This window comes from Diadema antillarum, unplaced genomic scaffold (genome assembly GCF_040938485.1).
Source record: "Diadema antillarum isolate AM-2024a unplaced genomic scaffold, OU_Dant_1.0 scf00000109, whole genome shotgun sequence".
NCBI classification, from domain to species: Eukaryota; Metazoa; Echinodermata; class Echinoidea; order Diadematoida; family Diadematidae; genus Diadema; species Diadema antillarum.
The window spans coordinates 1,516,452-1,539,957 of record NW_027270998.1 but is presented as its reverse complement, the minus strand read 5'-3'; the positions used below and the strand labels follow the sequence as shown (position 1 = coordinate 1,539,957).

At 41.8% G+C, this 23,506-nt stretch overlaps 1 protein-coding gene across 1 annotated transcript in view; it reads right to left on the bottom strand.

The window, feature by feature from the left end:
- Nucleotides 1-23,506, bottom strand: part of LOC139719363 (uncharacterized) — a 44,476-nt gene that overhangs the window by 5,598 nt on the left and 15,372 nt on the right. The gene's annotated exons all lie outside the window — the stretch shown is intronic.

Sequence of the window (23,506 nt, the reverse complement as noted above, 5' to 3'; positions counted from 1 at the left end):
TATACGTGTGTACAAGGGTTTCTGCTTCTTTGTATTATAAGCCTTATGCTTGTGTAAATTGCATCTGAGATGTGACTTCATAGTGCATACAGGTCTGTGTTTGTGTGTTTGCTTTAGAATGTGTTTCAAGGATGCTGGTCAATGTATCTTTGCGTGGCCTAGTTTCATACGATCTGTCCGAGTCATTCTGTAAATCTAACTTCCTGGGAAATTATCTAAATCTGCCTCACCGATTCACCTCTATCTCAACCAACGCATGTCTTTCATTGATATGTTTTGCTCTGATCAATCATTGCGTGCAGCACAAAAGTTAGTTCTTTTGAAGTTGACCAAGCTTTCACTTCAGCAATTCGTATGGATAGCCTCCTGTCGAGGCAACAGCAAAAGTTTACATACAGACTGAAAATTGTTCATTTAATCTATGCTCAAAAGGAAAACAGAATATGGATAGACCACCTCATATCTAGAATGCAACCTCCTTTTCAGGCACCAAGTCAAGAATACTGTAAATAGCAGAAACGGGCAGGCACTTCTTCGAGGGAAGGGCAGCATCCAACACCTGAAAGAAAGACTAGTTCTGTCAGTGATGGTCTCCTTTAAACAAGTCTTTGGAGGACAAAGGCCAGGATGTGCCAATTGTAAAGCAAGTTGTCAGGGCACCCACTGATCCCCTACCCAGCCACAACACAATGCGCTGCCATGTCACAGCACCCTTGCCCATTCTACCTGCCTTTTGTACATTTTAAGATGCCATAATCTAGATGCCACAATAAAGAGGGGCACTACATCAAATCATACGTGTTTATGATCAATGCCGCTAAGAATTAAATCCAGGATTCATTTTGTACGTACGGAAATGCTTGCCATGTGACCCACATACAGCTTTTTCTTTCCTTTTTTTCAGTGGAAACATTGAAAAAAGATGAGACGAGAAGAATGAAAAGTGTTTGTGGTGGCTTATAGTTGTTCCTCATCCCCCCCCCCAAAAAAAAAGGTCACAAAACTCAAACTAAAATGACTGAATCTTTCAAGCAAATACAAAATTGGCAAAGAATACAGTAAGTACAGGAAGTACCAGTGTGGCAGTTACCTGCTATGTTTAACCTAGGGTGGCTTAAAGCATAATAATGCAGTCACGGGCGTAACAGTACGACATAATCCCTTGGAGGCCAGTTAGTGGCTCATAGTATTAATGGAAATGAATGCATTTAACCTGTTGAGGACTAGCAGACTTTGCTACAACACATATTTCCCATAGACACCTATCTGAATATAAGAGGGACTAGTCTTCAAAGGGTTAACATACTAGCCTTCGTGGGTAGGCCCTACAGTGTGATGCCTGTTGAAAATTCTGCTCCACTGTACCTGCCCTTTCTCTTTCTTTTCTTGGTATTATTATTTTTGAGGAGTTGTTAATGATTCATATGTCTTCTTCTTTTTTTTTTCCTTTTTTTTTTTGGGGGGGGGGGAGAAGGTCATTCTGTCACAATTAAAGTTTTAGGCCCAATCAGAGTATGACTTGAATGGCAAGATGTAGATAATAATCCATGGTGCAACAATATGTGAATGGCTGAAAGCCTATATAGTGCATATATGGAATACCATATAAAGCACAAAAAGAATTGACCCACACTGTAACATAGGGACACACTATGACTATGTACACAAACTCATACATACACACACACAAACAAACATGCAGTGTGTATGAGAACATACAGCTGACTTCACTGCAAACCATTTCGCACTGAAAAGCACAGTGGTTTAAACAGCCTAAGGATGACAGGAAAAGACACTACTTCATCAACTGCCAAGTTTTATTTGGCTATTACTTTTAATGTGCCTGGGTTGAGAAAGGAGTCATATATACAGGAAATGGAAGAATTGTGAACACACGCACACACACACACACATGCATACAAACACACACTCATACACTAGCTAGCAGTGGATGAGTACGTGAGCCCTTGCTCATGATGCACTATCAATAATTATGGCCCTGGCATAATGTTTACTTCAAGGCACACTCCACCAGTGAGCCAGAGGGCACAGGAGTGCACTTTAGCTGCTTTTCAATTGCTGCACATCCCTCCCCTTACACACATACAGCAAGCACACACACACGCACACACACACACACACACACTCAATTTAAAAGCATAAAGAGAAATGAATCCCCCCCCCCCCCTCCTTTAAACACACATGCACACACTTACACACTCGCTCTGCTTCGTACAGTAAAGTACTCGGTACAATGAAGAGTTGCTTAGCACTTCTGCTTCTCACACTGGCATTGGGCAAGCATCAATTGTGACTATTGATTTATACAAGACCAGGAGGTTTACCGAAGCCTCTGAGGAAGACTGAGCAAAAGAAAGGAAAAGTGTGGGGGGGGGAGGGGAGGGGGAAGGAACGGTAAAAGCGACAAACCATGATGGCAGGGAGGAAAAGGCTAATAAGATGGAGTGGCAAACAGCGCTCATAGGAGCACAAAGCAATTTGATGTCCATGTGGCCCCTCTCTCAAAGCTCCTAATGGCTGGGGAGCCTGGGCTGAACAGGCCAATAGACAAAGAGACAGCAAATCTGATTACTACAACCATCTTCAACTACCCAGAAGAAGGCAAAAAAGAAAATAAAAAAAAGAGAGAAAATCACTTCAGAGCCTTGCTGCAAAATGTAGGCCAGTAACACCCATCCTTGGCGAAAATGAAATCATTTTAAAGGGTCACAATCACTAATTCAGTTGTACAGTATATGACCGTATAAACAGAATTTTTTTTTTTCGCGAACTTCACGAGTCAGGTGCTATTTGCGAAATTAAAGACACATGAAAATAATGACTCTGATCCGGATATGAATGTGACACACACGTATACATTTCTCCATTCAGTACAGTATTCCATTATCGTGACTTTAACCGCTCTGAAATAGTCAAGAAGTTCCTATTCACGACTTGCAAAATATATTGCGTATACAGTATTTCAAAACACCCCCATCACACCAAGAATGAGTAAATTCTCTTGTAAATTCAAAACAGGAAAAGGGAATGGAACAGATCCTGTGATGGGGATAGAGAGATAGACGGATTGACAGAAAGATAGATAGCCCAATGAGATAATCAGAAAGACAAATACAATGTAGATAGATAGACAGACACTGTACAGACAGGTCACCGATGGACAGCCACATAATTAACAGGATGGAAGATGGGAGGGAGGGATCGAGAGAAGAAAACTTCTCAATATTTCTCTGCCAATAACAAGGACCATCAAATCATACTTGTCCAAGTATGCACACATCACGCCACAGAAAAGACAAAGCTACCTTCTGTCACAGGGCAGCGATGTTGAAACAACTTCCTCGTTGGATTGTTCATTTTCTGTAATGCCGTAATAGCGTTGAAATCTGGGATTCACTGCAACATACACTATTTGTGTTGAATTTTGTTTAAAACATTACTAAATCGATCCAGGGCTTTGAGTTCAGCAATGTGTATAAAAGAGATTTTGTGGAACACCCTGTGATATGTATGCCCTTGGTGTTGTTTACATTGTGCTCATGCTGTATGTGTCTAGATATAAAATTACATCACTACTGAAATGTAGCACAAAGCTTTATATCACGGCTACCTCTTTATTAACGTTTGCACTCGTTCAAGTTTTACATTAAAGGTTTCTATCACAACAAAGCTTTTCTCAGGGAAAAAGGAAAACTGTAGAACACCTGGGACAAAAAAAAAAAGTTTAGTGTACAGTTGATAACAAAGACATTTTTCATGTACGGTAGGGCATACTTTAGCATGCACTTCAGCATGTACAGAATACAGGCAAGCTTCTAACAGAAGCGCAAACTCATAAATGAAACATATAAATGCTTTGTCATTTATCTGGCTTTACCAAAGTATATCCATATTTCATCACCAAAAAGAAATGCCGATGTTGGACCCGAGTTCAATCTGCAGTGTGTGTTCATGTTTGGCCAAATGCCCCGGGCGTATTCAAGAATGTAAGATAACTGGCACAGTAATATTAACCACACAGAGACATACACAGGCACAGGCACACACACACACACACACACACATACAAAAGGATATTTAAATGGCAGCCTTATAGATTCTGGAAAGCCCTAAATTACGGCCCTTTAAAGAGTGAAAGCTGGGTGGGGGAAAAAAAAGAACAATAAAGAGAATTTTTAAAATCCACTATTCCCAAGGGTCACATTGGGCTGAACAGAAAGCTCTGTACCTGCTCAGTAATTGAGTACATGGCGAAGATGTATCCACCTGTATGTAAATGAGGCTTTATTTGCCAACAAAAAAAGACGGGAGCCTGGCGACGTATAAGGGATAAAGAAAAAGCCAATTGGGCATTGCCGGAGGAACAGGCTCTGGCCTAGTGGGCGAATCAAAGTCCAGGTCACACTTCTCAACAAAAGCGGCCCATATATTTTTTTTCTCTCTTCCTTTTCATTTCTCTTTTTTTTTTCTCTCCCTTTAAACTGTGAGCCACACGACTGGTCTGGTGCGGACATGTGGCAGAATTAGTGAAAGGAAGCAGAAATTGGCCCTAATATGATATCTGTGACAAGAGAATTGCGGCTGTCTTTGTGTCATGCCGGTGGAAAAACACACTGGCAGAAAAGGGGAGACAGGCCCCTTTGTCACACACTTAAATACACAACCGAAGATCAAATGACAAATATCACTTCCACCCCCCCCCCCCCCCACACACACACACACATTTTAGCTGACCACTTGGGAGCGAGGAATTCCCATACACTTAGCTTCACAGATGTCATATTCTGGCTTTTATATGACTTCTACAAAGCGGAAGAAATCATGTACGCTTTCCATTTCCGATGTGTGTAGGTGCAGTAATTACTGCATGGTCAGAAATAACAGAAATGTTCAGAGTTTGTAACAAAATTTACATTCCCATAATACAAAGCATCATCTCACGGCAAACATGCATGAAATGTACATAGCCCTCAAAGACCCAGTTAAGGTGATGGAATGTCGTCCTTGCGGATACTCACCAGTAATTGATTCACAAACGCAACGACACAATATTGCTAATGATGTTGATGAACGCATCTCTGACGGACAGGTTACCTTCATACATGATCAATGGCTCTAGTGACCTTTTACCACTGACATTACTGGTGTCATGAAAGCAACATTCAGTTATGTCACAGCTTCCCAAACTTGAAGTCATACAGACCCTTCACCGGTCTATATGCGGAGCAGAGCATAAGAGAGTTCCCCACAGATCGAGGCATCTCAATCACAGACGTCACGCATATCATTTTACGAACATTGATCAATTAACTGGGTAATCTACTGCGGGACAGCCCACAAACAAGCCTCTGCCGGGAGTGGGAGCGTCAAATGCTATTCGGATGCTTGCCAGCTGAGTCACTGCAATTGGTGCTAGGCACCCCATACATTCTACTACTACCTTTACAGATAGTATGTGACTATTAATGTCACTCACACTGCTTTAATAGAATAATACAGGCCTGGTCAAAGAACTGGTTAAGGTTAGTGATTGATTCTTTTTTTTTTTTTTTTTTTTTTTGGGGGGGGGGGGGGTGGCTGCTTGACCCCAAATGCCAAAATGATCATTATATCAGAGCATAAATGATATATTTCAAATTGTCATACTATTCAAAGATTGGCTTCATGTCCATTTTAAACTCTTGAATCCATATTTTGTCGTGGCTAATCAGCCACTGCGCGTGAGACGGAAAGACTCGGGTTTCATCGTTTCACATCACGAGTGCATGATCATTATAGTTTCCCTCTTCTCTGCATGAGCATGAATACTACTAGAATGGCTTCACTGCTACATTTCTGCAGATAACCTTGGGAGAAACTGCAATGGTGTCTTTATCACAGTGAAAAAGGAAAAGATGAATTTTTCCCCTCACATTCAGAATATTCCAGAAATCGTCCTTGTGTCATTGAATATTTCCAACTGACTATCAAAGGAAATGCAATTCACCATTCTACAAGGTAAATTATCAAACATACAGTTAAGTGGTCAATGTATACCAAGTTGTTCTACTTCTGTCAATAGCGGCAAGGCAGCTAGCCAGATGCGGATGCCCTTGAAATCCTGTGTGCAGTTATGCTTGCCTTTTTCCAACTGAATAAAAAGAAAATTCTGAATCAAGTCCATTGCCAGATCATTTTCTCACAGAATCTCAAGGCACTGATGCCTGAACGTTTGATACTATCTTCTACAAGTGCATTGATATGTCATTTTGTAAATTCTCTCAGCATGCATGGCCCATTGTGCTGCAACTGTGTACGCCCAACTCCTTGGTACAGCTTTGAAGAGAGCATAGGAAATTTGGTATCAAGAAATCATTGCTGCAGTGCACACACTGTACTGCGCAAACATTGTGTAGTGCTACTTATCTCACCAGGTATCTTCTAAAATGTGTGCCATTTTTGGAAGAAAGTGAAATGTTTACCATTGGTTATGAGCAATGCACATTGCATAGCGGCTGGAGATAATGACTCCCTAGAGGGCGTCCCCCCTTGACAAATCCTATCTCCACAATGTCTACAAACTTTGGCTGAAAATGACACTTGCCATGATAACAGCAATCTGTGACAGATTCCTGTACTCTGACTGGCTACTGTACTGTCAGTCACAGGTGCGTGTCATGTTGTCTACCACTGTGAGACCTTGACACTACATGGTCTGCCACTTTTTAGTATACCACACCTTTGACCCCTAAACCCTGACATGAATAGTTTGATGTGATTCAATTGGCCAATTGACATTATTTAGTATGACGATAAAGGTAGCTTATGACAATAGTGGTTTCCGTGGCAACTGGCAGAAATGCAAGGATTGATGGGCTCTTGCAATATTTACAGAGACCACAACTCAGCTGCATGTATACACGTACATGTTGAAAGGGGAAGTCTTTTCTGCAATGGGGTCAAGATTTACACAGTGTATACATGCAACAACTATGGTTGGTCCCCAGTTGATGGGTGTCAACAGATCGCATGGATGTATTTATTGCTTTCATCCAAATTTCAATGAGGCTTCAAGCTATACGTGAAAATACAGACACTTCAGTACACACACACACACCCCTGCACACACACACATACACACACATGCATACACAGGGCACACATGCAAAGGAGAAAAACACATCCCACACACTTTTGTACATGTATGCACAAAGGCATCCACAGCTGAACTGGAAGAGGCTACTGTCCTCATCTCCCTGAAGAGATGCACCAATTCACACATTATCAGCATTATTGGCCTCATCAATCACTTTCCATGCCCCCCTCAGCCATAATTGCAGGGCATGGACCACCCCGTCCTGCCACATTCTCGGCAGCCAGCCCCCTTCAGAAGATGGCGCGCGGGCTTTCTGCAGATTTAGACATATCTTTGGAAGGAGTCACACGTTGTTTTCGAGCAGAAGGATATATCATTAGGTGCTCATCTTGTTGTCAACATGTCAGGCCTGATTAATTGCAGGTTGGGCCTGATAGTTCGCAGCCCGGTGCCCATCTCCCAACAAAAATAAAGCTGTTTGGATTTCTGGGCAACAAACCGCGGGGCGGGTGCCCAGCCATGGAACGTTGATCTTGTTACAGTAATGCACTCGAGTCGCGAAATGTTTGGAAGTTTTGTCTATACTTCAGCTGACAGGTTTTATACACATCTCCACCCGGCATTCCGGGCCAAATTGATAAATATTTCAGCACTCTGGATGTGGCACAGATTGCTTCCCACCGGCAGCTTGGCAGCTTGAACGGGCGGCGCTGCTGCGGCTCGGGGCAGCTGCCTGCACAATATGACGTGATTAGGGCTGCTTGAAGCGCAAGAGGAGCATATAAGAGAGATGGAGAGCGAGCGAGAGAGAGAGAGAAGGAGAAAGAGAGGGAGAGAGGAGAAGTGGGCTGCTTTGACGAAGAAATCCTTCTCTGATGATGATCAATAGAGGCCCTTTCCCCGAATCTTGGCGCCTTCTGCATGGGTGCGCGAAAAACAAACACCACGTTGCCATCTCGTGATTGAAATTAACATTAACGCATAATCCTCCACTGTTAGTATCCCAATGACGTTGAAATGTCGGTAGTTGTCCACTTACTTTTTTTTTTCTGAACTGCTCTGCTCCATCAAGCATGCTGAATTTAGAGGATGCTGTGTGACAGCTTGACCCACTGTTCTGGGTCATCTTTTTTTTGCCAGCTATGGTACGTCCTGCACAGATGCTTGACCATCCTTTACACTTGGCACCACCTTGTTGCCTCATGGAAACCTCCTACACTCTTACCGCCTAGCAGGACTGCTGATCACTGAATGAGACACAAATTTCTAGCATTACCATACCCCTCCCCCCCCCCACTTTATCCTTGTCAAAAACAGACAACAATCACATATGATCATGCACTGCCACACAATGTGCTATCTTTAAAAACTTACACGGCCAAGAAGAAATGAACCATTAACCACTACTTAACATTTAAGTGGTGGCCGAAAGTTTCTATAAAGTCTGTTCCTCTCAAAAAAACATAACAGCAACACAATCAAACACAAAATAGACAAGAGAATAATGAAAAATGATTAGCCCTACAAGTGTACAGCAAATGAGATGGGGAAAGGGAGAACTGAACACAATTGCAGCACTCCAATAATTTCCTGAACAGATGCTCTGCTCACATCTTAAAGACTTCTTCCAAGATCAACTTTTGGGGTTTCCCTGCAATCATAAAGTGATGTGAAAAATCACATCATGAGTTATGCAGAAGATTACACTGATGTCAACATACATGTGTACCTTACGACCTTGGCATGTCGTTTAGATTTTCATTTTGATCGCCTGAAATTTCTTGGGGATATGAGAAATTGCTCATGAAACAGATCATGTGGCTTACTCTGGCATCACTTGGCAAATAGTTGATTTCACCTGTGAGTCAAGCATTTGCTTTCTCGAAAGCTGTCTCCATTTTCAAGAACCATTGGGAAAATGTAGGTCTACACGTATAAGCTAGGCAGTACGGTCGCATTGTTTTCATGCATACATTCAGAAAGAGGAGAAAAGGCACTTTAGTTATGTGCACATAATTATCTCAAATGAAATCACACACATACAGCCAATATCATTTAATGACTTGCCTGTGCGTGCCATCGTCAGTCACAATAGGCAACAGAAAATGGATACGAAAACAATACATGACCCGCACTCGTTCCCAGGCTTTGTTTTTCACCTGCCAGTCATCAGAACTAATATTTCCTGCAATCATACTCTTTGACATGAGGTGCAGCTCTAAAGAAAAAAAAAGACCTCAAAAAGCCCCAACAAAAACATCGAGCTTCAAAATAGATCATCTCTATCCTCTTGAGGACCTGTCCTGTCATCCAGGAAAAACAAATTCCTAAGTATTTGCTTACTTTTCATACCCACAAAAAAGAGACAGAGAAGAGAGACAGAAAGAAAAAGACTTTGATCCGAATCCTCTCAGCAATTTCCAATGACAAACGAAACCTTCTCAGCTCTTACATGCTGGCAAATTGCCAGGGAAGGATCACTTATCTGTAATACATACAGCCACTATTGTCAGGCTGGCTTGTTTGTACATGAATGGCAAACTCTCCTTTTTACATCTTGCTATAGCGATGTTTTGTTTAGGTGTCATACACGTCAATAAGAAAGTAGGGGGATTTAGAGAGAGAGAGAGAGAGACAGATAGACAGATAGACAGACAGACAGACAGAGTCACAGGGACAAGTGTATTAAAGAAAGAGAGAAATGACACAGAACAAGAGAAAGAGACACAAAAGGAGACACGAAAGATGATTATCGGCACCAGTGATCAATTTCTCTCAGTTTACCCTGGACAAAGAACAAAAATCAACCACCCACACATAGGAGCACTGAAATAATAATCAGCTGCCTGTGGGTATCTTAATTAAAGGGGGAATGCAACCCAAAAAAATACATGTGGATCAAATAAATGCAGCAGTATTCATAGAATACATCAGTGAAAGTTTGAGGAAAGTAGGAAACTCTATTCAGAAGTTATCAATTTTTAAAATTTTGGTGCTGCCATCTCAAAACATACTCATATCAAATAGAGTTGGAGAGAGAGAGGGATAAAGGGGGGAAAATGGAATTTGCACACAGTGTCGAAAATATGGACATCTTGTCATTTATTACGCGAGGAAACACGCTGGGCATGTACCCAAACATTTCTGGCTAGAGCATGGGGAGGCAGGCAGGATGACTGGCACCCAGGGGAGTGATTGACGCTGCCCACTATCTGCAGTATTTCACTCTCTTTAATGCCAAGGTTTGGGCTCTTCCTGCTCTGGGGGGTGCGTTCACACTCGACCCCCCAACTGTACTGAATGTGACATGTGCACGCACAATGCGACACAGGTGACATTTCCAGGACTATGATTCTTTACCGAAGGCTCACAAGGGAGGAAAAAAAAGGGAGCAGCCAAAAAAAGGCCACTCATTGCAAGTGACCCCCATCACACTGAAGACTACAAAGTATAATGGTAGCCTACAATCAGCAAAGGGTGTGACTACATGTATCCTAGCAACAAGAACCAATTTGCTGTCAGGATTTCAAGCAGTTGCCCTGGAGGCTATAATTACTTTACTTGACTGCTTACTACCAGGCAATACCAGTATTTGATATCAGCGTGAGAAGACTAGGTGTGAGAATGACCAACATGCATTCCACGTTCACAATGAATGCTACGTTGCAACAAAGATGACAGATATTCAATCCCGCTCCCATATTGCATATTCTTTATATCATGTTTGGATAGAAAGCTACCAAGGGAGGTAATTCTTGTCAGTGGCAAACTCTGAGTACAACAAAATAGGATGCACTGACCACTACTAGAATCATTAGATTAGAACAGTAATAGCAGGAGGAGCAAATTCTTAGGTGAACATAGTGAAATGAAGGCAACTATCAGAAAATGTTGCATGTTTACCAAATTTGTCTGAGATGAAAGCAGTGGTTGGAACACTCTTTTCTGTTACTTTTTACTGCTTCAGGTATCTTTCAGTAATGTTACGCTGGAATAGTTTGAATAATCAAGTAAATTACAAAAGTAATACTTCCCTCAGGCAAAGCAAATTTCAAGAGGTACACCCGGCAAATCTATGTGGCTACATTTTCATGCTTCTAATTTAAAAAAAAAAATTCACCAGGCTTCACCAGGCTTCATCACCTGTAGATCTGAAAGGGAAGTGGAACAATTCCTAGCTGCTTAACAATCAGAAGTTTCTGGGAAGAATCCACTGGGTACTTGATGGGTTACCAACTGGTGAAGGACTTCACGTCCATAAACAGCATGGTTAGGTTTTGAATCAAGATTTACACAGTTAGGCAAATATGAGCTTACTCATATTGTACTTTTGTAAAATTACAGATGGTTTACATCAATGCAAATAATCACATAACAGTAGGGGCATATCACTTCATATGCATACTATTGAAAACACAGACATTTTTGCAGTACATTGATTTTCATGTGTTTTGCGCTACTTCTGGCTGGCATGAATTCTAAACCCCGCAAAAATATCTTCACCATTTTCTCTGCACATGATGAATGGGTTGAAAATTGCACAGCTCGAATTGAAGAACTCGTGAACATGTTTCTGAGCTGCTTAGTGCAAAAAATTAATCGCACAAAAAATATTGACGTTTAGGGCCTACAATATTGGTTCTACCATTGGGATTTCATAGAGAACATTTGGTGAGGTGAAAAAATAAGATGGCTTTGATGCATGCATGTATATAGGCCTATGCTTTTTACATCATTCATTGGAGGCCAGAGAGGATGAGTAAAAAAGTGCAAAAGACAGGTTGTGCCTTCTGCCCATGCTATATCAATCCCAGATCAGTCCCTGAATAACCTTAAAGGCTTATCTCTCCTTACCCTTCCCTAGCCTGGTTGCTAAAATAATCACAGTAGGCGTGTCTTCATCAGCCCGAAGTTCAAACTAGCGGGACATTTTGCGGTCTTAGAAAATAGCCCGATACAGCGAATGTGCGTCTTCATCAGCTCGAACAGCCTGCTTCGGGAAATTAGTCCGAAAATTGACGCATGCGCACTTTGCAATATTACTCTGCCTGGCTCGCGGTTCGAAAGTGGATTTCCCCGCTCAAAATCTCCTATATCACCGTATGTACGATTCTACAACCAGGGAGGTGAGCAGTACAGCAAATTCTCTCCACAGGGATATTAATAACGCTACTCTTTCTTCTGTCCAGTGAGGCATCTTATATGAAATTAACGAATTGCAATGTTTAAACAAATCCAAAATGCACACAATCTGCAAGAATCTTCAGCTAAGGTAGAGTGGACCAGAAGAAGAAGTTTACAAAAGAACAGCTAGCATGCACGGCACTGAGTTTTAATAGGGAGGTGAGAGAAATCACCTCCCTGGTTCTAAAGATGACAACAACAGTAGGCCTATAGTACACACATGTGATCCTTGAATACACCGTGCGTGTAATGTACTATACACAATCACTAGCTGCTTGTACATGCGCTTTCCATTGCCAGCTGGCTAACCAGAAGCGTGGAGGGATCGAGAAAATTTCGGGCTGATGGAGACGCACCCAAGATAGCGCGCTATTTCACGAATTAGCGCTCTAGTTGACGAACTAGACCAAGATTTTGGGGGAAATTTTCCCGATCAAATAGCGCGCTATCTGCGTCTTCACTACACAGATAGCGCGCTATTTTGACATCGGACTAGTTTGGTAACCGCAAGATAACGCGCTATTTTGAAACTTCGGGCTGATGAAGACACGCCTTATGTTGGCCTTGAGAGCAGACTAGGAGGCCATGCTGGTGCACAGGGATAAACATGTGCCGAGACTGTTCCTGATTGGGGCCATGTCTACATTATCACCTCCACTACCTTTTTATTCTGTCTACATAATTATACTCACCAATAGGACTATACTCATACATGTTATGCAATGCGATTGTTTGACTTGTTGTTGGAAGATAACCCAAAATATATGAAATGGACTTTGTACGCCATAATGTATGGATGCTGCTCAAATTGTTGGTACATGGTGTACCTAGTGCAGGGAGAAAGAAAGAAAGAAAAGACTATCTATAGAAAGACAAGTTTCAAGCAAAAACATTGCTTTCAATAGCTACATAAACAGCCCCAGAACAATGACCGAAATATCGACTTTTACCTGAATGCCTGTCACACACACACAGGTGCACTGAATGAGTGTTTTTCACTCTAGCCACATTTCAGACAAAGCGGGCATTCTGTCCTTATTTTTGTGCCCACAAAAAAGCAAAAAATCTATAAGTGGGTATAAAGATCTATTGTATGCCTCTGCTACACTAGGAGTGAGACCCTGGATTGAGCAGCCAAGGCCAGCCCACAGTACGCTGCTAATGGACACGTTGGAGGGAGGGAGGGAGGGAGGGAGGGGAGAGAGAAGTGGAGGGTGAAAGAAGAGAACTGTATTTGCTGTAGTCATGGCCAACTGCTTATATATAAAGTAGAAAACAGGTCAGAGTCAAATTCTAATTACGGAGATAATGCTTATGCAAGTGTATCAGACACAGACCATCAGTGCAGCAACAGTAATGCAGTAAAAAATGTATACCTGTTCCTAAGTACAGGTACATGTACCATGATGTCATAATCTGTTTCTGATGCATGCGTGCGATGTGTCACACAGCCTGTCAGTGTTATCGGTGTAAAAATACGCTACAAACATACAAAGGACTTCGCACACGGTGCCACTGAGTCGATAGATACGTTCCCAGTGTTACATAGCCCTGGGCATCGAGGCACTAATGAGGTTCTGCCTTGTTCTTCTGCACCCACACCTATCATACTTAATTCATGCAGGTAGGTCCCGCAAGTCAATGGTTCACTAAACATTACGGATCAGGGTACAAAGAAAGTGTTTGCAAACTTGCAGATTACATCACCTCCTAGGATACGGTGTATGTCACAGTGTGTGCTAAAGACAATCATTCCAAGCCATTATAAAAGAAGCGACAATTTGTCACAAAGCAAATGTGAGGATTTTTTTTTTCTCGTACTTGGAAACAAGTTGGCATTCATTAAAGCACAACACACTCTCGAATGCTCTTAACGAATGATAAATGAGATGATTGCGTGGCTGCCACTAACATATTCCACATTTGCAACACATAATTTTAATCTAGATAGGGCATAGAGATGCATCATGACAACCTTCGGGCATTTCCTGGAAAGCTCCACGCATAGATCAATATCATTACAACACCCACAGCACCAGGAAACTTCATCAAAATATGAAACGAACTCCCCTGTAGATACACAGAGATTACAATACAAGTAGAAGCAATAGCAATGATGATACCACCTACAGAGTAACAACTAGCAATGATAATAATGATTATGATGGCAATGATTACCTCAATATCAACAAGAGACCCGCGGGTCTAGCGCTCACCTGAGTATCGCAAGTTCACCTTTCACGCAGTCACTAATCTAAATTAAAATTTGACCAGGCATTCTCAAGTAGAAGATGAAAATGTACAATAAGGGCCCAATTTTTTTAAGATTCCTTAATTTGGGGGGATTGGGGCCCCCTGGGGCCCTCTGGGTGGGGCATGGTGCCCATTTTGATAAATTGAGATCCTGACCCCCTAGGGATGCTACCTGCCAAGTTTGACAAAAATCCATCATGAGGTTTTCAGGAAGAAGATGAAAATGTACAATTCAGGCCCCCATTTGGACCCTTCCAACCACCCCCCCCCCTACCCAAGAGGGGCACCCCTGGATCTCCTATGAACAAACTTGAAACTACAGTCATTAATGTACTCACTCATGATATTATCTCAGCTCTATAACTTCTGATTCTAGAGATTTATAAAGATTCCTTCATTTGGGGGGTTTGGGACCCCTGGGGGCCCCCTGGGTTGGGCATGGTGCCCATTTTAACAAATTGAGATCCTAACCCCCTAAGGATGCTACCTGCCAAGTTTGGTGAAAATGGGTCATGGGGTTTTCAAGAAGAAGATAAAAATGTACAATTTAGGCCCCATTAGGACCCCTCCTCACCCCCTCCCCTGGGTCCCAAGGGGGGCACCCCTGATTCTGCCATGAACAAACTTGAAACTACAGTCATCAATGTACTAACTCATAGTATTAACTTAGCTCTATCACTTCTGGTTCTAGAGAAGAAGATTTTTGCGGATTCCTTAATTTTGGGGGGTTTGGGCCCCCTGGGGGCCCCCTAGGAGGGGCATGGTGCCCATTTTAACAAATTGAGTTCCTAACCCCCTAGGGATGCTACCTGCCAAGTTTGGTGAAAATGGGTCATGGGGTTCTCAAGAAGAAGATGAAAATGTACAATTTAGGCCCCATTAGAACCCTTCCCCACCCCCCTCCCCTGGGTCCCAAGGGGGGCACCCCTGATTCTGCCATGAACAAACTTGAAACTACAGTCATCAATGTACTAACTCATAGTATTAACTTAGCTCTATCACTTCTGGTTCTAGAGAAGAAGATTTTTACAGATTCCTTAATTTTGGGGGGTTTGGGCCCCCCTGGGGGCCCCCTGGGTGGGGCATGGTGCCCATTTTAACAAATTGAGTTCCTAACCCCCTAGGGATGCTACCTGCCAAGTTTGATGAAAATCGGTCTTGGGGTTTTCAAGAAGAAGATGAAAATGTAAAAAGTTTACGCACGACGCACGACGGACGACGGACGACGGACGACGGACGACGCACGACGCACGACGCACGACGCACGACGCACGACGGACGCCGGACGAAGGGCGATCGCAATAGCTCACTTGAGCCTTTGGCTCAGGTGAGCTAACAATAAAAACAACAAAAACTAGAACCATCACTCAATGTGATTAACACCCCCACCTATTAAACACTCAGGGGATTTGCTCAACCAGCAATTGCTTTGTATGCGAACCCCCCTATTGCGTTTTATTGAAAAACTGAACCACACAAATAAGAAGGATGCAGGAAAATATAATGTAGGTTTGTCACATCCTGGGGATGTTGGAATACAAGACTACCGCAGAAAGAGTTGCTATAACTGTTTGAAAACCAAAACCCATTACCTGCTGCATGCGCTGCTTGGAGGAGGAAATGAAAAAAACAAAGGAGGCAAATGTGTTCACGTGTAACACTCCCCCCTTTGCCATACCATTATCAAACCACCTGAAGTTATATCAGGGCGAAACTGGAAAACAGCAATACTAACAAACAAATGAGAATCATTATCTACACATCCGCAAATTCATGGCCAAGATATATTTGGGTACTTAATGACTGATGGCCAGAAGGGATCTTAGACTAGCGTCGTCTTTAGAAGAGAGAGATACATATCAGTATGAGCGAAGAAGCCCAAATCGATCTCTGCCCCTTATGAATTCAACGACGATGAAAGGTGAACAAGAACTGGTACACGTAGTGTAACTTCTCTATGATCAATCAAGCATTCTTCATGACAAATTAATGCAAAGACCTGGATGCTGATCAGTCTTTGGGGCTTTAAACAGCATTCTTCTTTCTGCAGATTACAAAATTTGGCACGTCAGTCAGACTTTAGACGTCCATTCTCAGTTTGAGTGTCTGAGGCATATCAGCAGCAATATCTTATTCGTTACAATACGTACAACCCCACTAACCTTAGGCATTAGTGCTCCAAGGTAAGTCATCTTTACACCTTAGGAAGATAGACAAACAAGGTGTAGTCAACTTGTTGTGGCAGTACATCAGTACACCAGGGGATAGGGTGGGTAGAGAAACAGAGTAAAGAAGTAGGAGCCATTCCCCCCCCCCCCCCCCCCCCCCCACTATTGTGTTTGCCCCAACCATGAATCATTGATTCACTGCACCTTACAACACAGGTTGTAATCTGCTCCCAAGCGCAGTGAGAGGGGTTTCAGACTATCAATCAAAGACTTTATTTGTAATCATGTGTTTTGACTGCATTCCTATACACGTTCACATCACTGCATGAAGACACTGACAGGAGTCCCCACTCTGACCGATTAGTGCAAACAACATTCATCATGCATGCAAGTTCGTTTTCAGACTTTGATGCAAAAACTGCTTCATTAGCTATATGTAGCATCTGAAAGATGATGATCTAAGAGGGCTCATTTGGGAGGCGTTATCTTGGCAGGAAGGGTTACAGCCAGCCCCCCTCCCATCTCCTCTTTTCCTATTGAACCAAGATACCCAGTATCCCATCCACTCTTACAAAGGGTGGTCTGTGCAGGATTAACACTTTCCTTGGAGTTCACTACTATGAGCCATTCTGACCTAAACTCTTTGGCGAGGAAAAGAGAGCAATGTTTTGTATAGATCATAGACTCATTACAAATGCAGTCCTACCATGCCCAAGCAGTTTTGGTGACAGAGATCTGTACTAGTATATATTTTCTGGTGTGAACAGGGTCAGAGGGTCTTGGCATGCGGGTTGTACATTCTCCTGGAAGCACATTTCCACTCAAAAGGCACAAACCGTGGGCTGTCAAAAGAGAGCTTTAGTCACGTCTGAACATCCGTTTTCAGAGCCCAGCCAGTCACGTCTAGCACAATGTGGCATACCAGCGTGTTTTACTATTTCTTATACATTTTTTTAAAACCATCACTTCTACAAGAGCATTGACTCCTTCCACCAATGTTTGCCCGACTTCCTTCAGAAACATTCAACACAATTTGACTGTCTGTCTACCTATTGAACGCTCCTTTATTTGACAAGAAGGTGTTCACTCATTACATACAGTGTAATTCTTTTTTCTTTTTTTTTTTTGTGTAATGCATCGTGCATCGATGTAGCCTCTACTACATTAATAAAACAAAATCAATTAAAGGACAAGTTCACCTTCATAAACATAAGGATTGAGAAAATGCAGCAATATTAGTAGAACACATCAGTGAAAGTTTGAGGAAAATTGGACAATTGATGCAAAAGTTATGAATTTTTAAAATTTTTGTGTTGGAACTGCTGGACGAGGAGACTACTACAGCTTGTGATGTCATATGAGTACAACAGTATAAAGAAAATGTAAAGAAAATTCAACATATTTTCATTTTTTTCGCATAATAAAAGAGCATTTGACTTGCCTCTTTCTAAAGGTAGGGGGAATAATATTACCCATGACATATGTCAGTAACGAGTCAAGGGAATGTGTACTTTTTTCAAAAGATGAAATTTTGTGAAATTCTCTTTTTATTTTCCTTATATTGTTGTACGCATGTGACATCGTGCACTGCAGTAGTCTTCTCATCCAGCGGTTACTGCACAAAAACTTCAAAAATTCATAACTTTTGAACGGATTGACCGATTTTCCTCAAACTTTCAATGATGTGTTCTACTAATATTGCTACATTTTCTCAATCCTTATGTTTATGAGGGTGAACTTGTCCTTTAAAAGGCATGGCAGCAAAAAATAATGGATACATACAGGATATGATGATTATGGTTCTGTGTGGGTGATTTCTTGCTAGTACTGAATTGAGCAATGTTGTGCATAATGGGAGCTAGAATTGGATATCTCTTCATGTGACTGCGACAAATTACTGTTTGTTTGTTTTTTCATGTGTGTGTTTTCTTATCCGCAAGTTTGTATCTCCACAATTTCCCCTACTTTTTCCTGATGCAATATCACAGAACTATCATATAAAAAAATTCCATGAGTAATTTTTACGAGGGAGAAAATCCAAGTTAAAAGAACAAAAACAACAGCAACAAAGTCCAGAGAAATTCATGTGTGGGAGGGGTAGAGTGGCCATTATAATATCACGCAGTCCTGAAACATGCCAGGCAATATGTTAATGAATATTAAAGACAATACAAGAGAATGAATACTATAAACCAGGCAACTAAATCAGAATGTGAATTATAGATATTCTGCATTGTATGTTTACACTCTGTAAAGTTCATGCCTTCACAAGCTACCACATGGTCAATACAAAGACAGTCAACCAGCAATTCAATCCTGATTTACTTTTGAGTGTTATGAGTTCATCATATCTGCAAAGCACTTCCCCATTCCTGTTTCTTCCATGAACATGTGTACCATACCTGATCCTAACTCTAGTCTCAGTATTTTGTGCACAACAATCCACATATTGTAATTGTATCTCGTCCTCTGTCTAGCAGACTGTGGTCCCAAGGAACATTGTGCAACGATGCAGGAAGGAAATGGATGCCGACACAGGCAAACAAATAAACCGGTAATGTAGGCACTTAATCATGTGCAGAAAGATTTTTTTTTTCTTCTTCTTCGTCTTCTTCTTCTTCATCTGTCTGGTGGTTGACTGAATTGTTATATACAGCTTGGAAATCTGATACCGCAAGAAATTCCACAAGCAATCATCACATGTCATGTATACATTTATTTGTTTGCACACTGATGGAATGATAGGGTACCTAAGGCAATACAGCCATGGAAACTACTACCACAAAATGATATGACATTGCCAGAATTGCCGCCCAAAATTGATGACTCATATGTATAAATACATATATTCGACCTAAAGAATCATGATCATCACTCAACAATTCCATTTAAAAAAATACATCCTTCTCTCGAGACTACTGGAGGGTATTTTTAAAAACAGTCACCCAGGAAATGAAAGGAAAATCATCCATTTCTAACTCCCTTAAAGGGGAAGCCCATAGACTGACGGAAGCACAGACCTATTCATTCACGCACACAGAGCAACGAAAAATGCTCGAAACTCAAATTTATGAAATGGGGGCATATCAAAGCGGGCTTCTGGAGTTGCTGTTTTGCACACAGGAGAATGCTTCTTGCTAGAATAACAGAGGTTGAAAAGCTTGACCTGCACAACCAACTTCCCTCAGCAATGGGAGAGTACGACAGAGAAAAGGAAATCAAGAATGGGAATGCAGCGAAGAGAATAGCACAGGAAGGGCAGAGAAGACTCACACAAACGGGCAAAACACAGACAACGGTTTGTCGATTTGATTGTTCTTACGACAATAAGTTCTCTGTATTTGTAATGAGGCTTTAATTGGGGCCCTCAAAAGAGTCTACTTTAGCAGTTTATAGAGTCTCACAAACATGATCCATACAGGCTATACACTAGGCAATACTTCTCACTTTGCTTTGCTCATGAAGTACCAATACTGTCCATGTTCTTCAGAAGACATTCATTCTTCAAAATGGTGACTCTTTCACAATATACCGTACGTCCAAAAAAAAAATTACAATGGGACCTTCCGGAATGATATCTTTATAAATAGTGAATCAATCTAAATACAAATTCAGGGTATGAAACTATAACTCATTGCCCACATATCAAAGAAAACCCCATTCGATTTGCTTCAGTGGTCAAAGAAAAATGAGGAATTTTGTAGAGGATGTCAGGAATCTCTTCCCTCCAAGTTCTGTCTATTGTGTTCACACACAAGAGCATCGAAGTGCTAAACTTCGAAGAATCAGACTCATGACATGCTTTACAAGAATCCACATTTCTCTGTGACCGCTTAACCAAATTGAATGGGGTTTTCTGCAAAATAGAGCTAAGATGTTATATCTTAAGACCCTGAAGTAGCATTTAAATAGTTTAATCATATTGGGTGTTATCAATGCGAAAATCTGATTGTAATTTTTTTGGGGGACATACTGTACAATGTAAGTCCTATATCACCGAAGATACATTATCATACCTTCTCCACACTAACTGACATGATTCCTTCATGAAAATTCATGCAGGAGCATACATGAAGGTCGGTATCTTTTGTGGATGCATCAAGTGGTAAATTCCTTACAAGTGATGTCAAGGTCATGTCCAGTGAGACGGGCTATTCCAAGATCTCCATGGATGCTCACTAAAGTAAAATGATGCAGGAACTTTTCTACTGTCACCAGTATAGAAAGTCACTCTAATTAAACTTTCACTGATAAGTTTGTTACTACTACACTGTACGCTTTAATCAGTTTCATTCAAATGATTTTTTCCCCCCATAATTTATTCAAGTTTCCCAACACATTTGATAGTAATGAATGTCATCCAATCTTCAGCTCTACTCAAGCACACATTAACCCGTTGAGGATGGGCTGTTTATGCAACAACACGCATTTCCATAGACAAATGCCGGAGTATAGGCCTACTTGGGATTCGTCCTCAATGGGTTAAAGACCCTATAGCAGATGTACAACTTACTGCAACTGGGAAAAAATATTGCCAGCTTTCATCAGTTTGTAGTATGGTATCATAGCTTTGACCTTCTTTCACTCAAATACCTGCTCCATATTCCTGTTCCCACTCCCTCCCCTCCTCCCCCCTCCCCCATCCCTCCCACCCCCTCCCTCCTCCCTTTGAATTAAAGGGCAAGTTCACCTTCATAAACATAAGGATTGAGAGAATGCAACAATATTAGTAGAACACATCAGTGAAAGTTTGAGGAAAATTGGACAATCGATGCAAAAGTTATGAATTTTTAAAATTTTTGTGTTGGAACCGCTGGATGAGGAGACTACTACAGCTTGTGAGTCATATGCGTACAACAGTATAAAGAAAATGTAAAGAAAATTCAACATATTTTCACTTTTTTCGCATAATAAAAGAGCACTTGACTTGCCTCTTTCTAAAGGCAGGGGGAATAATATTACCCATAACATTTGTCGATAACGAGTCGGGGGAATGTGTACTTTTTTCAAAAGATGAAATTTTGTGAAATTCTCTTTATATTTTCTGTATATTGTTGTACGCATGTGACATCTAAGTTATTCACACATTGCAGTAGTCTTCTCATCCAGCGGTTACTGCACAAAAACTTCAAAAATGCATAACTTTTGAACGGATTGTCCGATTTTCCTCAAACTTTCAATGATGTGTTCTACTAATATTGCTACATTCTCTCAATCCTTATGTTTATGAAGGTGAACTTGTCCTTTAAAGACCTTGTAGCTCTATCATGGTGATACCATGCAATGGGAAGACTGGCCTGACTTGGATACGTTTCAGGAATCCCCCTAACGAATTGTGTACAGCCGTATCAGTGATCTTTATGCAAGTACACACGCAGCCTGGGAATATTGACTGGAGTCGAACGTTACCAATGAGCGTATGCTTCGATGCACATGGGCCTATTCGCTGATGGGCAATTCTATTCTGGCAGATCTGCATTATAAATGGTTTTCCAATGTACCCAGAAGACAGCGAAAGAAGATCAATTCAGCCGGACCACCTCTCTCTCCACATACTATTGGTTCTTATAAAGACCCTATAGTGCGGGATTCATGGGTGGCCCAATTCGCTGCTCACCGGGGTACATTAGAAAACTATGAATAGCACTGGTCAGCAAATACATGCACCAAAGAGTACACTCATCGGTAACGGTCGACTCCAGTGGAGATTCTTCGGTTGTGTGAGTACTTACTGAGAGATCAGTGATAAGCTGTACACAGTTTCGTACGGGCGATTCTCGAATATATATCGAAGTTGGGCCAGCCTTCCTGCTCCACGGATCCCAACGCCATAGGGTCTTTAAGACTTTGTTTGTGAGTGAGCAGTGTGTATCACTTGGGCCTCCTCGCCAGCTGCCTCCTGTTAGTCGGGATGGAATATCATGAACCTGGCAAGAGACCCCCAGAGCCGGGCACCCACACAACTATATCCATCACCCTTGATGACAGGGGATGGTGTCACAAGGGCAACATCGACTTGTTTGTCAATCATGGGAGGAGGAAGAAAGACATCTGATGCAAACTGCATGGAGCTCAGGAGGTCAGGGTCCCGCCCACTCTTTGTTGCTTTTGTTGTTGTTGGTTTGTTTTTTTGTTTGCTTCTGCATTTTTCCAAAACCCATATGATAAGCCCATTTTGGGCACTTCACAGAGGTTGGCATGAAGTTCAGAGAGGCATGTATGTTGGTTCATTCATTTAGCGGCAGCAGATGCTCAGGAATGCTTTTACTGCCAAATTCAGAGCCTTGACGGGCAGAAAAAAGAGCCAACAGGAAATCGTCAAGTGTTCACAGGTATTCGTTTAAAGAGGATGTGCACATTAAGACCACAGAGAGAATACGTTGGTGCAGTGCACAGACACAGCAGGGAGTAATAGAATAAATATTTATATGATCCATTTACTTTCAGTTCTTGGATGAACTGCTCATCAGCCATCACATATTGCATGCGACAAACTCCTTCTCACAAAGTCGTCCTCATGTTGGGGTGAGTGACAGGCCAGACGGCCATATTGAGCACCGGTCCTTGTCCTACTATCATGGACTAACATTCACAAAGCCTGGGTCTCATCGTTATGATGTGATTGGCCGTCTGGAAATCACAACGGGCACTAACCCCAGCATTGCTATAAATATCATCATTTAACGCCTGTCTGGCTTTCATGTTAAGAATGGCGCTCCACAAAAGAGGCGCTCATTTCTTAGCCTTCATGTTCATTGCCCTCGTTGTGAACCTGAGGTTGGCATTCCAGCCTTGAAGTCCCCGA